Raw genomic sequence first — 22848 nt, forward strand, 5'->3', positions numbered from 1 at the left:
GACCCCATAATCTGTGCCACGCACAACCCTGACCTTCTCACCTGCCTGTGGAACCTGCTCCCGCTGCCTCCCCCCCCCCCCCATGTTAAGCCCCCTCGAGCGCCGCGCCTGACCGGATCTGTCCTTCGGCTCCTAGAGCCGCTGTCCCCCAGAGCTCGGGGGTAAGCGTGATAGCGTGTGTGAAGGAAAGAAAAGCTGCAACCCCCCACTCCTCCATACACACACACCACCCCGCCCCCTTGTAGGGACAGTCGTGATGTGTGCTGTGCGTGCATGTGTGTTTGTGTTGATGGGGAGGAGGTGGGGTGTCTCTAAATCCCACAGCTACCTCAGCACCTCAGCTGCGGCTGCCTCCCTAACCACCTTTGCGTGCTTGTCTCGGCAGGCTTCCTCCCTCCACGCAAGCAGGCTCACAATAATTCCCATCTAGGCAGCACATCCTTTTCCCTCTCTCTCTCTCTCTTGCACACTCTCTCTCCATCCCTTCATTTTTACACGAAGCTCTGTCCAACACAGTTTCCTTCTAAATCCATCTTGATTCTCCCTGAAGTCGTCCGTCTTGGAAGATTCCCTCTCAACTTTTTCTTTCCTGCCTCCTCAGCTCTTTTCCCTCCTTCGTGAGGTTTTTTTATTTCCTGCTGCCCATCTTTTTTCCCCAACTGCAGCCATTAGGCTTCTCTCGTGTCAGCCAGCCTTACCTGTCTGCTGCTGCTGTCCCCTCAGACCTCTCTTCACCACTCAGTCTCCATTCTGCTCTATCGTTCCAATTTCTTTCCCCATGAGCAGTCTCTCTTTCTCTCTCTCTCTCTCTCTCTCTCTCACACACACACTGCTTTGTAATTTTGTCTTTTCTTTTTTTTATTGAACACCATCATGTTCAGTCGTTTTCCTCTGAGATATCTGAACTACATGAGGTCACAGACTCTTGCAGATTATAATGATGTGTTCAGCTCTGACCTCTTCGCTTTTGGTGCCTTCTGCTTCTGTCAGACTCAACAAACCAGAAGCAGGTTACCGCTTTCATTTTTTATTTTTTTTGCTACGCTTTTGTCTCTCTTTCGCTCAGTTTCCACTCCATTTTGTCAATTTTTCTCGTATTCTCTCCTCGGGAACACACCCATGTTTCCACAAAAACTAGAGCAGCTCAGCTAATGATATTTCTGTCAGTCAAAGCTGCTTTTGCGTCCCGCGTTAATGTCATTAATCCCTGGACCTTTTCTAATTAGAGACATTAGATCCCATGGCGCTGGAAGCAGTGGTATTGATGATGGGCCGTCAATGTCAATCACAAACACGCGAGCGGCGAGCCCATTAAAACTCAAACCCAGGGGAACAGCAAACGCTAGACTGATCACGCTCCAGCTAACAGCATGGTCCCTATCATCTAGCCTCCACATCCAACTGAGCAGCAGGGACAATGTACACATTCTCCACAACACCTTCAAATTAAAAACTGCTTAAAGCATCTGTTTTTTTTTTGGTGTATTCTACATGAATGGAGACGATGGGAGGAAAAAAAGAAAACAAATAAAAAGAAAACAGAACCATGGAGAACAGACAGAGGCAAACAAGTGTGCCTGTCACGATACCAACTCAATCAATCTAGCAGCAGACAACTCTATTCTCTGAATGATGGTTAAGGTCCTGATCTTGTTTAGTGTGCACTGCTGTTTGCAAGAAAAGCTAGCGCTTAAGAGGAGCTCCTGCTTATCCCCAGTGAGACCCATGATCTCAATGTCAGGGTTTTACGCTTTAACCACGCTCACAAATGGTGGCGCTAATCCTCCTAGCCTCCTGTTTGTCTGGGCTGGTTGTTTGCGTGGTTGGAGAGTTCGGGGCACGACTCGGCGTAATCCAAACGCAGACTGAGTTGAAAAGAAACCTGGACGCTAATCGGATCGCAGCGCTGCTGGGCGAGTCACTCTCCAGTCCGTCCTCAGCGTGTCCCTCAACCCTAGTAGGGACAGACTGGGAGGGGATTAAAGAGTGAGAGCCATAGCGTGAAGACCCTTCCCCGCCCCACCCACGCCCCCTTCTCCATTTCTCTCTCTCTCGTGACAGGTCACTGTCAATGTGCTTTCTTTCCGTTCTGTCGTGTCAAGATCCCCTTCCCTTCACACACATCCGTCAGCCAGACACTCCACAAAATGAATTTCAGGAGATGTTTATCCATCTTCATCTATCTGTCCATCTGTCAATCCTTCTGTCCATCTGGGTGACAGCATTTATCTACACGCTTGCTGATTTATGATTTTTGAGCGTTTGTCAGTTAGTCTCAGGGAGTGGGCTGTGTATACATTTCTTCCTCTGTTTCAGATGTTGTCTGTGACTGTGGTCTCTCCCTTGTTGCTGTGCTGTGTTTATGAGAGTTGTGTGTTACTCTTCTCAGCTGGCTGTGTGTGTGTGTGTGTGTGTGTGTGTGTGTGTGTGTGTGTGTGTGTGTGTGTGTGTATGTGTGTGTTTCTGTCTTCGTGTGTGTGTTTGTGTTTGTGTTTGAGTGCCTGCAGCCTTGAGGGGGTGAGTGAGCGAGGGCTGTCAGGCGTACAGTGTGTGCTCCCGCGACCCCAGCCGTGTGCATGCCAGCCCAGACGCTGTCTGAAGTAGCCGCGCCAACTTTGTCACCCCCCCCCACTCTCTATCCCTCTCTCTCTCTCTCTCTGTCTGTCTCTCCATCCCCCTTCATACAGAGGGAAAACATCAACAGCGTCATTGTGTGCCCACTGGGCGCATGAGAAAGAGAGAGAGATAGAGAGAGGGTTTTTGTTCTTTTTTTCTATTTCCCTTCCATGACAGCAGGGCCGGAATAGTTGTGGCATGGAGGGGGCAGTTCCGTGCGTGCAAGGGAGCAAAAGGGGACTAAATGTCCTTGTTGGGGTCAGATGAGGTCAGGTCCCTCCGCCAAACCCACACACACACACACATACACACACACACACACACACACACAGGACACTCACACCATGCCCGCTCTAATTAGCGGGACAAGGCTCGGGTTAGAGGCCTGAGCGTGAGTGTGGGTGCATGTGTGTATGTGTATGTGTGTGAGAAAGTGTTTGTATGTGTATTCTGTGTGTGTGTTTGTGTGTGTGTGTGTGTGTACTTGTGAGAGAAAATGCCAGCCAGCATGTGTACATGAGTGTGTCGTGTGATAGCGTATGTGCATGAGTATGTTTGCATGAGTGCCTGTGTGTGTGTGTGTGCAAGTGTGCATTTGCCTCCCACGAGCTTCTGCTTAGAAAAGTGTTTGGTCAAAACACTGCGTGACACTCAGTTAAATCTCTTTCAGTCCAGATTGCCTTGGCTTTTCAGAAACACTGGACCTACTCTTTGTTTTCCTAGTGAAACTGCGGATGAAGTTTTGTCTGGTTCAGGCCATCTCAGGTCACACTTTTTTTTGTTTGACATTTCCAAAGCTATTCATACGTTTTAGATCATAAAAAAGGGATTATACCATTGAAGTCGGGAAAATGTGGATCTGAGGACACAGTCAGTCAGATCTCACTGCAAAGGGTGTTCAGCAGCCTAAACGGGTTCAGTAGCTCCAGGTAACTTTTCATCTCTTCAAAAGCTTGCTTCAGGTTTTCACATCTGCGACTCTTTCTTCCTGGTGCAAAGTTGCATGACTGTGTTGATTAAATGAACTAAGTAAGATGTTGAAAGCCTTCCTTGCTGTTTTCTTACATAAGGTATTAGGGTCATAGGGTCAGTCAAGTTCAGTCATCAGCAGTTTCAATTACAGTCTTAACTTGACACACCTTCACCTAAAATGTAACTGATTAAACACATCTACCTTCCCCTCCTCAGCAGTTAGCCTTGCAGCTTACCATAGCGTGATCAGCTCCTCCACATGATGCTAGTGTAAGGGAGATCACTTTGGATAGGCTTATGGAAGTACTCACATGAGACACAATCAGAGTGCTGTTACATAAGCCCCAGATCAATTCTGCTTCTCCCCGCCACCATGAGTGGTAAACAAATACTGCTAGCAACTAATGGCACTAGCAGCGAGCAAAGCACCCCATGGAGGACCTGAGTCAGTCTTCCTGAGGTTGAATTTCCAGCAAGTCTGGACAGACCCGAAAAGGTGCAGGGGAATCAGCGGGAGGGAGTAGTGCTTGCGTGGTGGTTCAACCGGGTGATGGGGAGGGTGGAGTTGAGGTGAACACTATCTCTGGAGTCTTTGCTTGGGCAGAGAGCAGGTAAACCCAGGAGAGGAGACAGGTGGCCTTAAGAGCTGACCAAACAGGTGTGAAGATAGCGCACACACACGCATGAACACACACACACACACACACACACACACACACACACAAATACAAACACAAGCACACAAACACTGAAAGGAAACATAAAGGGAAGTAGGTGCATCAACTGTTGAGCTGGAAATACAAAGGGGAGAAGCGATGCATCAGCCAGGGTGAAGAGTGGGCAAGAGGGGGGGGGGAGGGGGGGTTTGTGGTTGCATTCAACACTCACTGATGAACTGAGAAGAAGACAGCTGGGAATTAAACCCACACAATACGAGGGCCCTCAATGTAAAAAAGTAATGACAGACGGGTGGGAATAGACACCTGTGCACTGAGACATACTGAGTGAGTTCTAATGAGGCTGGCGAGGCAGACAGTAAATACGAAAAAATAAAAGACACCACAATCCAACCATGGCCAGGGATGGATAGAAAGGAGAAGAGAAGCAAGAAGACACAAAGAGAAACAAAGAGAAGGGAGTAGGGCTGTTAACACTGGAAACAAGTCACTGTAAACACAAAAAGTAATTGGGTGAGAAAGTAAAAAGTGTTGAGTGATGAGGACAGACATTGATGCTGCAGTGAACACTTAGGGGGTCAGGTTCCCCAAGGAAAGGTGAAAAAGGTGACCTGTGCGTTTCCATGGTAGCCGTGCGGTCAGTGGCTTGCTGCAGGGCTTCTCCCAGGGTCGCACTCTCGCCCTCCGACCGCCGTAGCCTGCGGGTCAGTTCCTCCTGACTCTGTTGCCACGACAACAGCTGCTCCTGCAGCGCGTCACATCCCTGTTGGCATGACAACCAGTTCTCCTCCTTCTCCCTCAGGTCTTGGGACAGCCTGCGGAGGAGGTAAATGAAAGCGGAGTCTCACGACACACGCAGCGATTTACACCCCCACAGACACGTACACCCACCCACACGCTCACACATACACACATGTACACACAGAGACAATTCTCCACTTATCTCACTGAAGCATCCCCAGACACATGATGTTTCCACTGGTGGAACGCTCTGTGAAACTATGTTGGAAAGAAAAACCCTATTTGCATGCAGCACATGTGTACGTGATGATTTGGGCTGATTAGGAGGGGAAATGTCAGAAAGAGAGGGGGAGCTCACCCCTAAGGGGAGAACATCCTTCTTCACACTTATCTGCTTCCAAACGTGCTAGTTCCAAGATAAGCAGTTTCCTCAAACTAGGACTTCCTGGAGAGACACCGGCTATTGGCTTCCCCCATCTCTTTCTCTCGCTCGCTCGCTCACTCTCTGAGTGTCTCATTCAGAAATGTTCAGGAAAAGAGAAGAGGAACTTCCCAATAAAGCGCTCACACACCCACACAGTCATTCCCTCCACACCCCTCCTTCGCCGGACATTCCAGGAAAGGCTTTAACGATGGCAGCAGCAGGGGGAGGTGAGGTGAGGTGTTGTGCGGTGACTGAGCATTACATGATCAGGTTGTTTCCTGCTGTCACAGGACCACAGTCACCAGCAGAGAGACAATGGATCACTACACTGTCTTAAGGCACACAGCAAGGTGCTAATAGGAACCGTAGCAACTATTATGTCATTATGAGTCATACAGGGGCCAAGAGAGCTAGTGCGAAGACTAGCTCGAAAGGCAATCTGAACATATCATCTTCGGAAAAACAAATTACTTCAAATGGAGTTTCAAATTAACTTATGAATTGAATCTGGTGACGTTCCTTTTTAATTCAAGTGTGAACGTCATGAATACAACAGTTGTTATAAAGATACGTCTATCTGACGAAAGTATATAAGTGGTATATTTACAGACTTGAGTGAACCATCACATCCTTCACATCATCACGCACTGATAGGACCACTTTATTGGCTCATATTTCTTTACAACACGGCGGACTTCTGAGGAAGTCATCTTAACCCCTTGTCACTGAGTGAGTGGCCAGACTTCAAAGGACACAGTGAGATAACGCATGGGTAAATCATCTGTGTTTGTGATAAAAAAAACTGACTAGCTATCAAACGTCCTAAGACTGAAAATGAAAGGTCAAGGAGGGCAGAGGGAACAAGAGAAGGGAAAGCAGAACTAAGGGCAGAAGAGGAGTAGGGTGAGGAGAGAGAGAGAGAGAGAGAGAGAGAGAGAGAGAGAGAGAGAGAGAGGCTAGATGTGTGTTCTCTGGCTGTTTCTATTAAATGAACCCCACCCATCAGTGCTGCCTTCCATCTGCTGCAGCTGCCCTCTCAGCCAGCACTGGCACCACGCACAGGCTAAGTCTGCACTTTCAAAGGGACCACAGGAGGGGTGTGCGTGCGTGCGTGATTGTGTGTGTGTGTGTGTGTTTTTGATGGAGAGTAAGTTCGTTTTTGTATGTGTGGGTGAGGGCGACTTCAGTGGCAAACAGTTGGAGGGAACAAATGGGGCTTACATGTGAGAGCGACTGAACACACCTCACCTGTCCAATCGATTCCTAGACACACACACACACACACACACACACACACACACACACACTCACATCTGTCTCTCCCACTGGCAAACTTTTTCATCTCCTCTCGCGGCCCTGGCTCAAAGAGTCCTTTCAAACAGACGAATTGTGAATGAGGTCTCTGCGCCCTCTGATATTCACCAGGATAGACGCTTTCACATTCTCTTCAGAAGCACGTCTCAAACGCTTCTCTCTCTCGACACGCTTCTGTGGCCATCACTCCTTTCAAACGCAGGATGAAAAAAAAAGACGTGATGCAACATGTCGGAGAAGAAGAAAAAAGAGGGGCAGAAACTTTTGGGGAGGGAGGAATGCGAACAACAAAGCGCAGTCATGTAACAAGGATTTCTTTTCTTTTCTTTCAGGAATGTGAGTCACCTCATGAGATGGTAGATGGCTTTTAGATGACTGAGGCGCTACACACTCAGAATGCTGCTCTGCAAACAATCACGCGTACGCAAGAACACACACCCTCAAACACACTCACACACGAGCACGCACGTGCGCATTCACCACATTCACAACATAATTACACCAAATGACACGACATTCTTTCTATGATCAGTGTGTGTGGTTGCCAGTGTTCGTGTGTGTGTGTGGCTCTTGCTGGTTGTGTTTGGTGGAAGTGTGGTGGGATTCTCGGTGCATACCTCTGCAGTGCTGCCCTCTGCTCATGCTCGCATTGAATCTGGCCGCTGCGCAGCTCCTCAATCTCCCGGCACCTCATCCTGCAAGACAACAACCATGTGTTTCATCAGACAACAGCAGCAGCACCCATCTGCATCCTTCCCTACCCTCTAACCCCCACCCCCCAACGCCCCAAAAACCTTCCCTGAGATGGAGTTAGCAGCTAGGAGGCAGGGGGTGGATGTCAGAGGGAAGACAGAAAGGACGTGCTTCACCACCAGCGCAAGCTCCAATGCACCTCTCTGCTTTCCATCCATGCAGACGTGCTGCCATTGTTGGTATTTTTATCCTCACCCTCACAGCCCCATTTGATTTCCTTGACAAGGTTGAAGATGGGGGCATGAGGTTGGGGTGTTTAATGTGTTCCTCTAACTGAACTAGCAGAGAAAGGGGATAACCAAAATCATGGATTAAAGCGCACACATATGGGGCAGATGTTTGTATTATCTTACTGTAGGCCACTTTGGATTAAAAACGTCGGCAAAATGAACGAATGTAAAAGTCTAATAAGGCTCTGTATTATCATACAGAGGGTTAGTGGTTTAAGTGTCTGAAACCCATTTGCCAAAGGGTATCTGGGTATTTTTCCATCTGCAATAGGATATGCACATTTGTAATGGTGTGTATATGGTGTCTGTGCATATGACTGAGAGAAAGAGAGTGACAGCAAAGGTCAATTTAGGCCTCATGTTGCTGTGAGTGCCATTAAGTAGTGGTTCCTGCCTGTCTGCTGGAAAAGTGTGTGTGTGTGTGTGTGTGTGGTATGTTTGCGTGTGCATCCATGTGTGTGTGAGAGAGCCTGCGAGATGGAAAGTGCTTAGTGTGCAAACATATTTACGTGTGTCACTCTCTTCTCTACACTTCAGCGCATTAATTCACCATAAAGCGCTCAGCCACATGTGAACGCCAGCCTAATACGGACAAGCACTGTCGTGCAAGACTTGCTTCCCGCCCGCTTACACACACAGACACAGACACACACACAGACTAACCCACTCACTCACTCCACACCAACACACGACTCCTCCGACAAATCCTCTTTCTGGCTTTGTGACGGCCTGGCTCGTCCGATGACCTTCCTGCCACACGCGATCAGGATCCAGGCAGGGCTTCGCATGTCTGAGCCCCAGTCTGTCTCGCAGCGGAGGGATAGCCAGAGGACCCCAGCCTCCCTCCTCCTCCTCCTCTCTCGCCTTACTCCCCTCATCTCTCCAACGTCCCCCGGGGGCTCACCGTTATCACGTTAGCAAGAGGGAAAGAGAGGCCCCACACTTCAAAGACAACAGCAGGCTTTTCTTTCACTCCCTGTTGCGCTCTCCCTCCTACAAGGTTAGAGTTAGGGGTGGGGGTGGGGGTCTCATTTCCTAACTGGTGTTATTTGTACACTGTAATAACTCCCTTCCCACACACGCACTTCACATGATGGAATGCCAGTGGACGTCTCTAAGCATCTCATCAACACGCCACAGAGACAGACAGAGAGAGAGAGGGAAGAGAGAGAGGGTAGGAAAGAGAGGTAGAAAAAGAAACAGCAACCCAGAGAGCAGAGAGCAGACAGGAGTCACAGGCAGATGAAAGCATTGGTAAATCTCACCCCTGCTCTTGCTATCTCCTCTCAGACAGGGTGAGGCTATGTGTGTGTGTGTGTGTGTGTGTGTATGTACGTGCAAGGGTGGCAGGGTGCTATCAGACGGTGATTTGGTGTGTTATGGTGTGCTCCTCTTCTCCTTTCCGCAGCTTTCCCCCTCCCCCTTGTTTATTACTGTAGCTAGAAGGTCCAACGGTGCTCCGTGACACGCTTCTATCTGACAGCGGGTTAAGATAACCTTTTTATTTCCCTTGGATTCCTGTGACACAGGAGATAAGGCAGTGCTGAGGAGAGTCGGGGGGGGGGGTGGGCAGAGGAAGGAGCTGTTGAAAAAGTGGAAGCAATCGATGGCGAGAGCAACACAAAAGACCTTTGCCTGTTTTGTTTATAGCTTCTGCGAGAGCAAAGACTCAGAGCAGAGATGGTGAAGCCCTCTCTGGACTCTGAAACAGAGGCGACACGAGTGGCTCTGTCCATCAGCCACTGTCACATATCATATTCTCTCTCTCATTCATTCTCATTTCGCAATAACCAACTCTCCTAATAGCATACCGTCCTCTTGGATGCTTGTGTTTTGAATACATCCTTTTACAAACAGAATAGGGATTGTTTTGTGCAGTGGCAGCGCCTGTCTCTTACCTATAAAGCCATGTTTACAGCACAGTGGCTTTCATTCTTGCGCTCTGCCTCTCACTGTCTCTCCATCCTTCTGTCTCTCTCTTCATGTCTCCCTCATTTCCGTCTCTTCCCTTTCTCTGTAATTATGGCTGGCCGTGTTTTTTGAGGGAGGCAAAAGGGAAACAAACGGCAGAGGAATCCCTGGCATGCAGAGGCCCTTCTCCCAGAATGCAGCAGGCCGGAGGCTATAGCTCCACCTGCCCACCTGCAGCTGGCTGGCTTCACCTCCCAGGGACACACCGCCTGCGCTTGGGGACATCAGGATACATGTGTGTATATGTGTGTTTGTGTGTGTGTGTGTGTGTGTGTGTTAGTAGGGGGACGGGACAGAATGCTGTATCCGTGAAAGCGCCCCCAGCTCTGGTGATGAGGTGGAACCACCAGCGCGGTGACGCAGGCTCCACTCCATTTGCTGTCAGGGTCATGAGTAAACACAGGTGACATCACATCACTCAGGAACTGAAAACCAGCACACACATCAAAGAGCTCCTAGGCTTGGGGAAGATTTGCAAATGTGTGTGTATTACTGTGGTGTGTGTGTGTGTGAGTGTGTGTAAGGACCCTCAAGTCAAGCGTTTAGGGACAACACTAATTGATAGGCGTGGCCTCACTACCAATCTCTCCATCGTACTTCACTCATCTGTTTTAGTTCAGGGTACTTTGTTTTAAATGATGAGCCAGAGACCTCAAGCTAAAACCTCTCACTGTCAGAAATGCAAACCCATCAGTGTCAGACGCTTCTGAAGCTTCAGGCCCCTGGTTTGAAACAGTGTATGTCTCACAACCCTTGACTCATAGCTATAGCATCGACACACATTCTTGTGCAGCCCCACCACAGAGGAGGCTCCTGCGTCTGCAAGTGCAGATGTGTGCATGCATGTTCCTAGTCAGCCCGCCACACAGTCCTTTCAGGCAGATAGGAATTTTTCAGAGTTCCAAACATTTGTGTGTGCATGCCTAGGAGATTGCTTTCAAGGCTTTGTGTTGGTGTGTGTGTGTGTGTGTGTGTGTGTGTGTGTGTGTGTGTGTGTGTGTGTTTCTGTGTGTGTGTGTGTGTGTGTTTAAGGACGTGTCTAAGTGTGTTTGCCAATAGAACAAAATTAATTGAGTTTATGTCACCATTGCCATAAAAGATATCTTGCAGGTCCATCATAGCAACAGCATTTGTGTTCACTCTCTCCAAAGCATGCCTCCTAACCACTCTTGACAGTTTTCTGTGTTTCTACGGCAACAAGCAGACTCCTCAATACACCAGATGTGGAGGATGGGAGGGTTAGAGGTCGACTGGTTGTTATGGGAACACTGTTTGCACACAAACACAGATATCGTTCTGTGATACCAAAGCCTTGGCACAGCACACCACTCACAATGTACATAGGTAGGTGGGGAACTCTTCAAAAATGGACTTTGACACACCTGCTTTCAAGTTCCCAGAAACAAAACAAAACAAACAAACAATTAAGATTAGAAAAACTGACAAAAAAGATAAAAAAGCTAGTCCCTGCCTCCTCCTTATGGGAAGAGTTCAAAAGTTCAAACCGCACTGGTTATGGTGCTTTTGGGAAGTAATCGTGAGAGAACTAGAACCAGGAATCCATCCGTGTGCTGTGAAGATGAATGGCTTTTTGCCTCCAGGATTCAGACACAGGGGATAAATCCTTTAGCGTGTTTTCTGTGCTTTTGCCGTTGGCGTGCGATGCGACAGTAGATCAGGAGAGTGTGCTTAAGTCTCAGTTTTCCTCTATGTATAGATGTGCGCATTCCATACTGAAATTGTAAACAGAAATCAACTCCATCGCTCCCTTCCTCCACCTCCACCTCCTCCCTTTTCTCCCCATTTAGTCATGTAATGGAGCAGCACACTTATGGGGCCGTCTCAGTGCTGTCTCCCGTGGGGCCGTCACACGCAGGGCTATCCTGACGGGGAAGGCCGCTCTCCGGCTGTCACATCGCCTCGCTGCCTGCCAGCTCCTACTGACCAGGAGGAGAATACACTCTTATCTTTCCTAACACAGATGGAGGAAGACAGAAATAAGGGGAGGAGTGGTGGGCAAAAAGACAAAAGAGAGAGAGAGAGACAGAGACAGAGAGAGACAGAGACAGTAAATGGACTGAAAGAGACACAGAGAAAGAGAGAGACAGCTAGAAGGAGTAAGGGGGCAGGAGAAGGGGGGAAAGACAGGAAGGAGAGGAGAGAGAAGAGAGAAATACATAGTGACTGAGCATTTAGGATAGAAACTAACAGAGATAGTCAGTGGAAGTACGAGGCAAATGAGGAAGGAAAAAGGCCACGGTAAACGAGAGTAGTGCGGCAGAGACAGTCTGGCGTTTGATATAGTGAGACTGGACAATTGGCAAGAGGGGGAGAAAGAGGAAATATGATAACAGGACCAGTGCAGAGGAGGAGAGTATAGAGTAGTCTGCATTGAGCCACACTAACCCAGGGAGAGCTGTGCTTTGAGCCTAGATTTACTCCCTCCGACGCACTCATAGGTCAAGGAGCTGTCTGAAGTTTCATGGCAGTTTTCATGTTTTACTGCATGAAAATAACTCCCTTCTCATAAGGATGAGTTCCCAATCAGTCCAATTTTCACTCCGATAAGGCTAAACTCCTCGAGTCAGATTACCGCTCTTTAAAAAGGGGGGGGGGGGGGGTACTTCTCTATGAAGCAGGCTCAGTTAAGTGGCTTGTAGGGAGATAAATGACCATGATCGCACACATGCCTTATTTAACAGCAGCAACTCCCTAGTCTCTCAAACTCCAACAAATCTCTCTCAAACTGGAAAATGACTGGGAGAAAAACGGGAAGAGAGTGAGAGGAAAGAGAGAAGGGAGGAGAAGGGGAGTTGGGGAAGGAAAAAAAGTGAGATTGCCTGTTTTAGACCGTGTCACAGGGCCGGGTTTTATTGCTCTTGGCACTGGCTGAGGAGGCCGGAGTGTTTGTTGAGATAAATAGGGCTTTAAGCGTGGCCCTGACCGGGGGCCACCGCCTCCACAGCAGCGCACAGGGAGCCGCTGGCTTAAGCTGGGGAGGCAGTGTGGGCACGCCAGGCAGAAGAAGACCTCGGAGGGGCGGGATGTGAGTGATGTATGTGTGTGTGTGTGTGTGTGTGTGTGTGTGTGTGTGTGTGTGCGTGTGTGCGTGTGTCTGTTTGTGTGTGTGTGTGTTACAGGGTGAAGTCCATGGCACCTGGAGTTGACATGTCACAGAGGCTGTGCTGCTTTGGTAACCAGCGTGCCAGACGGCCAGGGCCCTCACGCTGACCTGCCACTCACCTTCCTGCACGCATTCCACCTGGCTCAGCATGTCATGGGAGTGCTAACGTGCCTTGGTGTGTGAGCGTGTGATCATGTGTGAGTGTGTGTTTGTGTGTGGCCAAATGTGTGTGTGTGAGCGTGTGTGTGTGAGCATGTGTGTGTGTGTGTGTGGGCATGTGAGATATTTTTGCCTTGGTTTGCGGTCTGCGGAGTGGCATTTCAGTCTTTCAGTGTGTGGGTGGCCAATGTGTATGTGTGTCCACACATGTGTGTATGTGTGCACGCATGCATACACTGGGCACTTGAGAATCTAGTAGTATGTGACTGTGGGTGACTAGGGCCGTGTGTGTGTGCATGTTCATGTGTGTGTGTGTGTGTGTGTGTGCATGTTTTCCACTTACTGTAATTGATCCTCTACAAGCTTACAGTCAGACTGGCTCTTCTTAAGGTTCATATTCAGACTTCTCACTTCCTCCTTCATCCCTGCACATGCAAACACAAACAGTAGCATTTCACTCAGACCCACAAGCATATTCCTGAGCCACCAATCCGAAAGCATGTTCATTTCTAGTGACTCACAAACCCTCCAATCTTAACAGCACTCTTAGAAGTTCACCAGCAAGAGCAATCACATATAAATATCTTTCCTCACTCTTTACCATCTCCCTGTTTGTTCTAATAGAATTCTGTATCAGACAGGGTATCCAAATTCTCCCTCGTTCCCTTTCTCCCTTTCGGGCACATTCCTCCCCCACTCACCACCTGTTCACCTGCTATCATTCTCCAAGTCCCTCTGGTTACAAAGGCAAATACAAAAACCAAACAGCCCCGGTGCTGAGAGGCCAGCCATTAATCACTTCAGCCTGCCGACATCTGATGCCTGCAGATGAACACACCCCCGCCTCTCGCCGGCAGAACAGAAGGTTTCATCAAAAAAAGGAGAAGAAGAAAAGGAGCAAACAGAAAGAGAAACGAGGAGAGAGAGAGAGAAAGAGAGGGGGAGAGAGAGGGGGAGAGAGAGGGGGAGAGAGAGGTGGAGGGAGGGGTCGCGTGTGGGGGGGGATTATCTGTGGGACAGATTATCATCGGCACTACTGTGTCGTGTGAGCTCGCTCCTGGCTGGGTCATGTTCAGTGGGCTACTGATTGACTCCCACAGGGGGAGAAGAGACGCTCAATAGCCCAGCTCTGGAGCGGCGGGGCTTAATCTTTGACCCAGTGTCTCCACAGAAACCTGCCTGAGACTGACTGGCGCTGCAGTGAAATGTGTCCCCCCACGTTTCTGATGGCTCTCCAGGGGGCCCAAGCATCTGATTCCACTCAGCACCCTATAAGCAGGACCCCTAGGTCTCTACAGCAGAGCACAGGGAAAACACACTCTACAATACTGCCCTTGCACGTCCATGCACGTAAACACAAAGAGGCTGAAAAACAGAGAAGTGGTCTGCGTAAGACACATTCACACACACACTGACCAAAACCACTCAGAAAATAGTGTCCTGCCAAGGCAATAAAGTAATGCTCAATGCTCAGCTCATATGATTCTCTGAAGGGACAGTCAACAACCTGAACCTGTCTTTTCTGTTCTCAGATTATAATGCTGCCTGGTATACATGTTATGCCTTTTCCACTGCCAGTCAGCCACTTCCTGAGTTTAGGCTTTGGGTGACTCCCTGTCCCTGATTTAAGCTTCAAATCTTTTGACCACGTCTCCTTGGTCCTTCTTCAAGTGTTTGGACTCAGACTCCATCAACACATCCGGTCCAAACCCCCCACTCCTATAGACCTGCGCAGTCTGAAAAGACAAACTCAGAGCAGCCCAGAGAGCACTCAAGCTGAGTGGCTGAGTGGCTGGCCTGAGCCAAAGTGGCGGTGCTGGAGCGAGTCACCCTGACCTCCAGCTCCTTTCTCCTAATGATTAGCATTTCAGCCCACTGGACCAAAATACACAATGGCTGACAAGAGGAGAGACGGGGTGAGGGGAGAGAGAGAGAGAGAGAATATAGAGAGTTCTACACACCTACACACAACACTTGAGTTTAACAATACAGTTTAAATGGTGGTAGAGAGAGAAGCCAGTACTAGTCCCCTAAGGATTCAATTCAATGCCTAGATCATAACTGACGTATCGATCAATATGGTGTTATATTAACCAAAACCTTGAAGAAGAAAATGCCTTTATTCGCCATCCAGTCATAAATTCATCCATGCAGAAATGCACTAATTCCTTGGCCACCTGAAGAACGTCTCTTCAGTGTGGTGTGACGTCAAACCCAGCCTCTCTGCTGCTCAAAGGCCTTAACAGACAGACTGTTCTGGAACACTCAGCCAGTGCCAGCGTCCCCCCCACCCCCCATTCCTGCTGGAGAGGCCTTTCACCGGGCTGACTAAATGCCATTTGTATCTTTTTTTTATCTTTCTTTTTTTCCCTCCTTCCTCTCTCTTTTGGGCGATGTGCTGTTGTGGCGGTGGCCTGAGAGGTGGTTGTGTGGTGGGCTCTGTGTGTGTGGCAGAGTGCGGATGAGAGAGGCTCATGGGGACTGGGCTTTCTGGAAAAAGTGCTTTCCACTGTGTCAGCCTGACATTTTCTCTATGGGGGTAAAGAGGCCCAGGGAGGGGAGGGCTTTTTCTCTCCCTCCCGCACTGTCTACAGCAATATGCTGATAATTACTTTCTGGTCACTGTGATCTGACCAGGAGAGGTGGAAAGTGGAGGCGAAGACAGCACAGGCACACACACACACGCACAAATACATAAACGCTCAAACACATGCACACACTTAATTACAGACACGCATGTACACACACATACGCACCTCCACACAGACCGCAAACTTCCACTAGACGTGCAAAACATGCAAAGTTTCATGCTAGTTAACCTAGCTTTGAACAATCTTAGCCATATCTATCTTAGGGAGCCATCTTGGCAGTTGACAGTTGTGTGTGAATATGAACTCATTAGCTGAAGTTAAACGTATGTATTTGGGGGCCAAGCAGCGAAGCTGAACAGGCACCCTGAGGGTTTCTACCTTTTTCCCATTATAATTTTATAGTTAAATTCAGGACACACTAATGACAGCTAGATAAGTAGCTATCATTTCATGCTAAATGCATTCTGCCAAGGTTATTTAAACCATAGCAACCAGGCACCATAGCAACCTGGAAACACTGTTTGCTGCATAGCCTGAAGCAAAAATGTATTTCTCAAAATCAAATCACCAATAAAAGGCAGTCTTGGGTTCAAAGTTGGGGCTGATGATGTTAAATGGCTTCACATAGACATTAAACAATTCTGAGAGAAATAATCGGGCAAGGGCTTTCTCTGATATCAATGTAGTCAGTGAAGAAAGAGAAGTCCCCCCTCCTCGTTTCCCTTATCCAACACAATAATCCAATGGTTCCAATTTCCACATCAGCCCCAACTTTGAACGTTGTGTCCGAAGATTATCGTTAATGTTACTAGGTCGCCAGGGGATAGATTTGACTTGACCGTTTATCTTCCATTTCCACATTAACATCATAGCAGTAAACAAGCGATAAATAAACAGCTTTCAGTGTGAGTCGGAATGACATATCAGGCTGTCTGGTATGTGGGCCAATGAGAGAGCTACTTGGCACTGAGTGTATGCAGTAACAGCAAGCCCTGACCTGCTAAATTAATGTGCACAGTCTGACAGAGCTGCCAGGTCATTGTGGCAGCGGTGATTTTCCAATCTTTTTTGCCTTTCCCTCTCATTCTCACCCAACCCCCTCCGCTCTCTTTCTCTCACACACACACACACACACACACACACACACACACACACACACACACGTGTGAGATCACAGAGGCAGCTCCTGAAAGGCAGCTCAGAAAAGGTCGTCTTTCTTGGCCTGCTGACAAGAGAAACATTTCACAAGTGTTTACTGTGCGGCAAGAATTTCAACAAGATGATAAAGACAGCACGGGGAAGCAGAGGAGAATGTGTGAGATGGTTCACCTTCCATACCTGTCCCGCTCTCTCTCGTTCTGACGCACACACAAACACACATACACATACACACATATGCTGGGGGGGGGAGGATTTTAGGGTTAGGGTTAGGCCATTGGCCATTGATCGGTGGGACATTTAGACAAATGTATAGGCTTTCAGAAAGTGATTGCATTACGTGTTTGGATTTATGTTCACGCTTCAATACACGCTAAACATGTCTCTCTGTTATAATGCAAATGTTAATTGGTCCACACACCCATTTTCACAAGGCACCGACTATGGCTACAGAACTATGGATAGTGCACTATTGTTAAGGAACTACATTCCGTACTAATAGTTTTACATTTATTGATCTGGAATGTTTACTCTGTGCCAATTCTATATCTTCTGTTTTCAAGGACGGATTTTCAATACATTTCTTTTCGTATAGTTATTCCCATTCAGTAGCATTAGGGAATAGGGGGCGGGGACTATTAATAGACTATTGATACAGATCTGTAGCAAAAGTGCCAATCGAATAGCCACAGAATCCGTACCAATCGCCACTTTGTATTTATGGGATGGGAGACAGGAATGACACCAATAAGGTTACAACCTACATTGAATTCTTTCATAAATAACATGCAGAGATGTTTATGATGAGAACAAGCGAGACAACATCTTTACTAACACAACCAAGCATCAAGCAAGCGCATCACAAGTCTCAGCAATACAGCTAATAAGTTACTACTGACTATTCCTGACAGAAAGAAGGCCAGCCCAGCATCTGACTTGATTGGTTACTTGTTCTGTCTCGGTAACTCTCTCTTTTTCTCTTCTTATCCTCCAACAACATCTTCCTTGGTTTCTTTGTCGCCTCTGCCATGATGTCCATACAGAGAACACTGTGCTAGCTTCCTCTTTTAGCTAGCGCATGGGTCTAGTTGGTGAGGTTGTGCCATAAAGCATTATGTAGTTCTCGAACCCTGTACCCCAAAGTTACAGAGTGCAATACCAGGCGTGCTGTGGTAGTGGCATTACAAGTCAGTGTACCACGTAAATTAAGCTGTTATTTTAAGGTAAAATTGTTGCATGATGTTACTTTCAATCTGTTGATGGTTATCATTCAACAGAAGACACCATTTAAGGACTTATTTTTGTATTTCTTAAAGGGCAGCATTCAACCACCAGCCACCACTGAATTCAATGGTTAAAGAATATGGAAAGGGGTTATTACTAGTGTCCGAGTGGGGTTGTGTCAGGGTATTCCTATCCACAGAATGCCTCTTGTTCAATCATAAATCAATTAATTGTTCGATCAGACCTAACTGTTGTATAAGATTTCATACAAACCTACATTTTTGAAAGAAAGTCAAGCTGATGTAACAGTAAAGCACAGCGTTGAATATACCTAGCCTGTTGTCAAGCTGATTTTGACCTTGATTAAGGTGGGACTGGGGGCCCACTGAAATTATTTAGACTTTGGCATAGGCATCATGAAAACTTGCCCTGCACACACACACACACACACACACACATGTGAGCACACACACACGCACGCACAAAAAGGTTCACATCCACCGATTTACACATTCACACTCTGACTGTGATATACAGCAGTAACACCTGACAAACACCTTCCCACAAACATATGCAAACATATGAAGACATGTATACACGTTTATACCCTCACACATTTTCACTCCCTTATGCCAGTGTACATTATAGCAGGATATTAAGTTTCAGCCTTTGTGCTATTCCTGGATGCCTGATGACACCATGCCAGAGAGGTGTAGAGAAGAGTGAGTGAGAGAGAGAGTGAGGGCATAAGTGTTGTGTAACTAAACATGTTTAAATACGTGTGTGTGTGTGTGTGTGTGTGTGTGTGTGTGTGTGTGTGTGTGTGTGTGTGTGTGTGTATTTGTATGATGTCTCAGTGTGGTGTCAGGACAGTCCCACACTGGGCGTTTGACTCATGTGAGGAGTGTTTCTCAGGGCTGCCCTGTGACATTTCAAACCAAAACATTCACACCATCCCAGGCTACACACGGCACTCCGCACACAGCGCGCACCGCCCCTAGAGGAGTCTTGAGCATGAAGTCATACACACACCAGTCAAGAACAACCATACACAAGCACACACACACACACACACGCGCGCACACACACACACACACACACACACACACACACACACACACACACACACACACACAGTACATACACACACAAACACACAGTACATACACACATTTACACAAGCACACACACACACACACACACACACACACACAAACACACGCAAATAGATGTACATATAAATGCACACACATAAGCATACACACACACACAAACAAACACACACACACACACACACACACACACACACACAAACACACACACACACACACACAAACACACACACACACACACACGTCTGCCCACAGCAGAGGCTGGTCAGACATCAGCTGCTCAGAAACAGCAGGGGACGACAGACAGTGTGGACAGTGTTGCCATTTCTCAAAACACACATTTGCGTTCAGGGCACAAACATTCTAACAATACGGTGAGGGTTTAATTCCGGAATGTCCCACATGTTTGTACTGACATATTTTGTACTGGCCTGTGTCTCCTTCACTCATATTGAGCTGCCAAAGAAGTATGCGTGCGCGGCATAGTGAACTGACTTGCACACACACTCGTGCTCTTCTCACACTGGTGGCAGACTCTGACCAACCTCAAGCTGGACCAAACTTTCCAGCACTGGTGTTGGATTCTAAGCATGTTTTTCCTCTCATGAATCTTCCAAACAATCGTCCTTCTTACGTAATTAACCCAATTTATTTGAGGAAGATGATTCTATGTATGTTTCGATAAGAATTGACGAATTTGCAGGTTCAACCCAGACATATAACAGGGGCCATCCTTGTCTTTAAACCTTGCAAGCATGTGCCAACCAATAAAGTAAAATGCATGTCACATGGAAGCTGTAATGGCTGACTACTTGCTGACTAATAAGCGAACCAATATTTGAACCAGTATGAGTGTTGGGAGGCTGGTTGGTGCTGGTGTGATACATACGCTGAATGTGTGTGTCGGCCCCCTGGGCGAGGCGGAGCGCTGCCTGCTGGCTGTCACTCTGCTCTTCGAGGCTCCACACTTGTTGCCGCGACGACGACAGGCACACCCCCAGCTCAAGGACCTCCCCCTGCAGCCTCTCAAGCTCCGCCTCCTTAGTGCCAACCTTCTGATGGAGTTTCAATAGGTCTGAGAAGACAAAACAATAACAAAAAACCCTCCATCAAAAATGATGATATACTCTCTTATGATATAGAATTTAGGTTTCATATACAATAAGGCTATTTTCATTATTCAGCATTAATATAAAGTTCTATAAAAGATAGGAGATTCATGTATAGTTTGTTAATATTTACATGATATATTAATACTAAATATTATATATATAGTATATATATATATATATATATAGATGTGTGTGTGTGTGTGTATACAGTATACATATGCTAAGAAATAAGTAAGGCCCCACTGTCAGACCCAGGGTTGACAACTAACAACAAAGTATCTGTGAATCACTTGGTGTACTACAACCACATCTCTGTCTGACTTCAAAAAAGTGTTTGGTACCAGGTAAGGACACACAAGCACACATACTGCTCCAGTGTGAGAAAATACCAAAGCACTTCAGAACTGCCTCTGGCACTGCTATTCGCGTCAACAATACTTGCTAATCAAACTGCTAAACAACAGTGGCAGAGACAGACAAAAGAGACGATAGGCCTGCTGACAGACAGCTATGGTTCAAGACACGGTCAACACCCACTGCCAGCTCTCCCAGCCTGCTCTCTTCCCATACATTCTTTCTTTCTTTCTTTCTCTCTCTCCTTCTTTCAATACAACCCGGCACGCATTACACTGCCGTTCACTCCATGTAGTTGACTTGAGAGCAACCAATGCATTTACTCACCTGTACCACATAGTGGGCATTTGTGTGTTTTCATATGTATAGGAGAACTGTCCCTTTTATTCACATAATCAATATCTGGGGACGATGACCAACAACAGGCTGCAGTAAGTCAGGTTTGTTTATGGAACTGAGATCAGAGTCATAACCGAACAGAGTCGCGTCTAGCGCTTTAAAGTCAGTTGCCGTGTTGGGTCCAGAGGGGTGGAGGTGTTTGTCTGGTGGGAAGCCCTGGCTGATCTGGGAACAGCACCCTGCTCCTGTGTGCTGGAGTGGTCTGGGCTTGTCTCTCAACAGCTCCATGAGATCATAATTAATGTGCGAAGAGCAGCTGCTCAGGTCCCTGAGGCAGGTCCCTGAGGTCTCCATGGCAGGCCCTCCACACTTTGCTACTGGCACTGGAGAGAACTACTGTTAGAACTAGAACTGGAACTAAACAGAACTATTGCTATCCTCTCTTGTGACTTTTTTCTTAATCTTATCTCTCTCTCTTTCTCTGTCTTCCTCTCTCTCTGTCCCTCTCCTTCTCTCTCTCTCTCTCTTCTTCAGTGTAACCACAGAAAGCTGCCAGACAGGTAGCAGCACATAATTATACACCCACACCCATATCAGTTTGGCCTTCAACTGCACATGGAGTCACACACAGGTGAGAGTGGAGGGCAGGCCATTTCTCTCTCTCGCGCTCTCTGTCTCTCTTTCTCTCTCTCTCCCTATCTCTCTCTCTCTCTCTCTCTCTCTCTCTCTCTCTCTCACTCCCTCTTTCTGTGTCTCTCTCTCTCCCTCTCTCTCTCTCTCTCTCTCTCTCTCTCTCACTCCCTCTCACTCCCTCTTTCTGTGTCTCTCTCTCTCCTCTCTCTCTCTCTCTCTCTCTCTCTCTCTCTCTCTCTCTCTCACTCCCTCTTTCTGTGTCTCTCTCTCTCCCTCTCTCTCTCTCTCTCTCTCTCTCTCTCTCAGAGTGGTATCTTCCACATGGGCCGACACATGAGGAGCCCACGTGACTATGTGAGCAGGCCGAGCAGGAAGCAGAGGCATAAGCTCAGCAGAGCTACAGTAAACATCATACCTGCGCACTGTCTGGGCGGCCTCCGTGCCGTGAGCGCTTGCTCAACCCTGCATGACGCACAGGCCACACACACACACACACACACACACACACACACACACACACACACACACACACACACATACACAGAGGAATTTGGCAGCAGAGTGGAGTCTTTTTTTTTTAGTTTCTCAAAAGTGCCACACCTCGTGAGGTGAGACTGAGGGTAACCATATCACCTGAGAAAGGCTGGGCCAATTACACACAACACAATCACACAACCGCTACTACTGAGTTAATATCATTCAAAGATAGGTCAAGATATACTCATAAGCTCGGAGAACAATATATATACAGTATATATATATATATATATATATACAGTATATATTAAATCATTAAATCATCATGAAGTCACTGAACAAAATGTTCAGGAAATTAAGTATTCCCTGTGACAAACTACCAAGCATTTACAAGACATTCAACTGAGTAACTGTAGACAATGTTCCTTTTACAATCAATAAATCACAATGTCCATAATGACAATGCAGAGTGGGCAAAGAACAGTCCAAGTAGTTTTATGGATGTCTGGCTATGTCAAAATTAAAAATGAACAGTAATACACTTGCCGACACCAGCAAGGTCCACATACACATGACGACAAACACACAGCCAGACACACAAATAAACACACAAGCAGAGACAAGAGATAGAACCTCTAGCCATGTTCTCTCCAAGGAGTCGAGTAATCATATCGCCTCCTTATCATTACACAGCAATTATCTCAGCATAGGGGGAACAGGCTGCCCTCTGTGATAAATGGACTGGGAGATTTTGTTCCGGCGCTAAAAATATATTCCCTTCTATTTCCACTGCAACCATGTTACTATGCTACCATCTTCACTAAATAGCAGGCTTTATACGCCTGAAGCGAAGACCAAACTCTCCAC

This window comes from Sprattus sprattus, assembly GCF_963457725.1.
Source record: "Sprattus sprattus genome assembly, chromosome: 9".
In the NCBI taxonomy this organism is placed as follows: domain Eukaryota; kingdom Metazoa; phylum Chordata; class Actinopteri; order Clupeiformes; family Clupeidae; genus Sprattus; species Sprattus sprattus.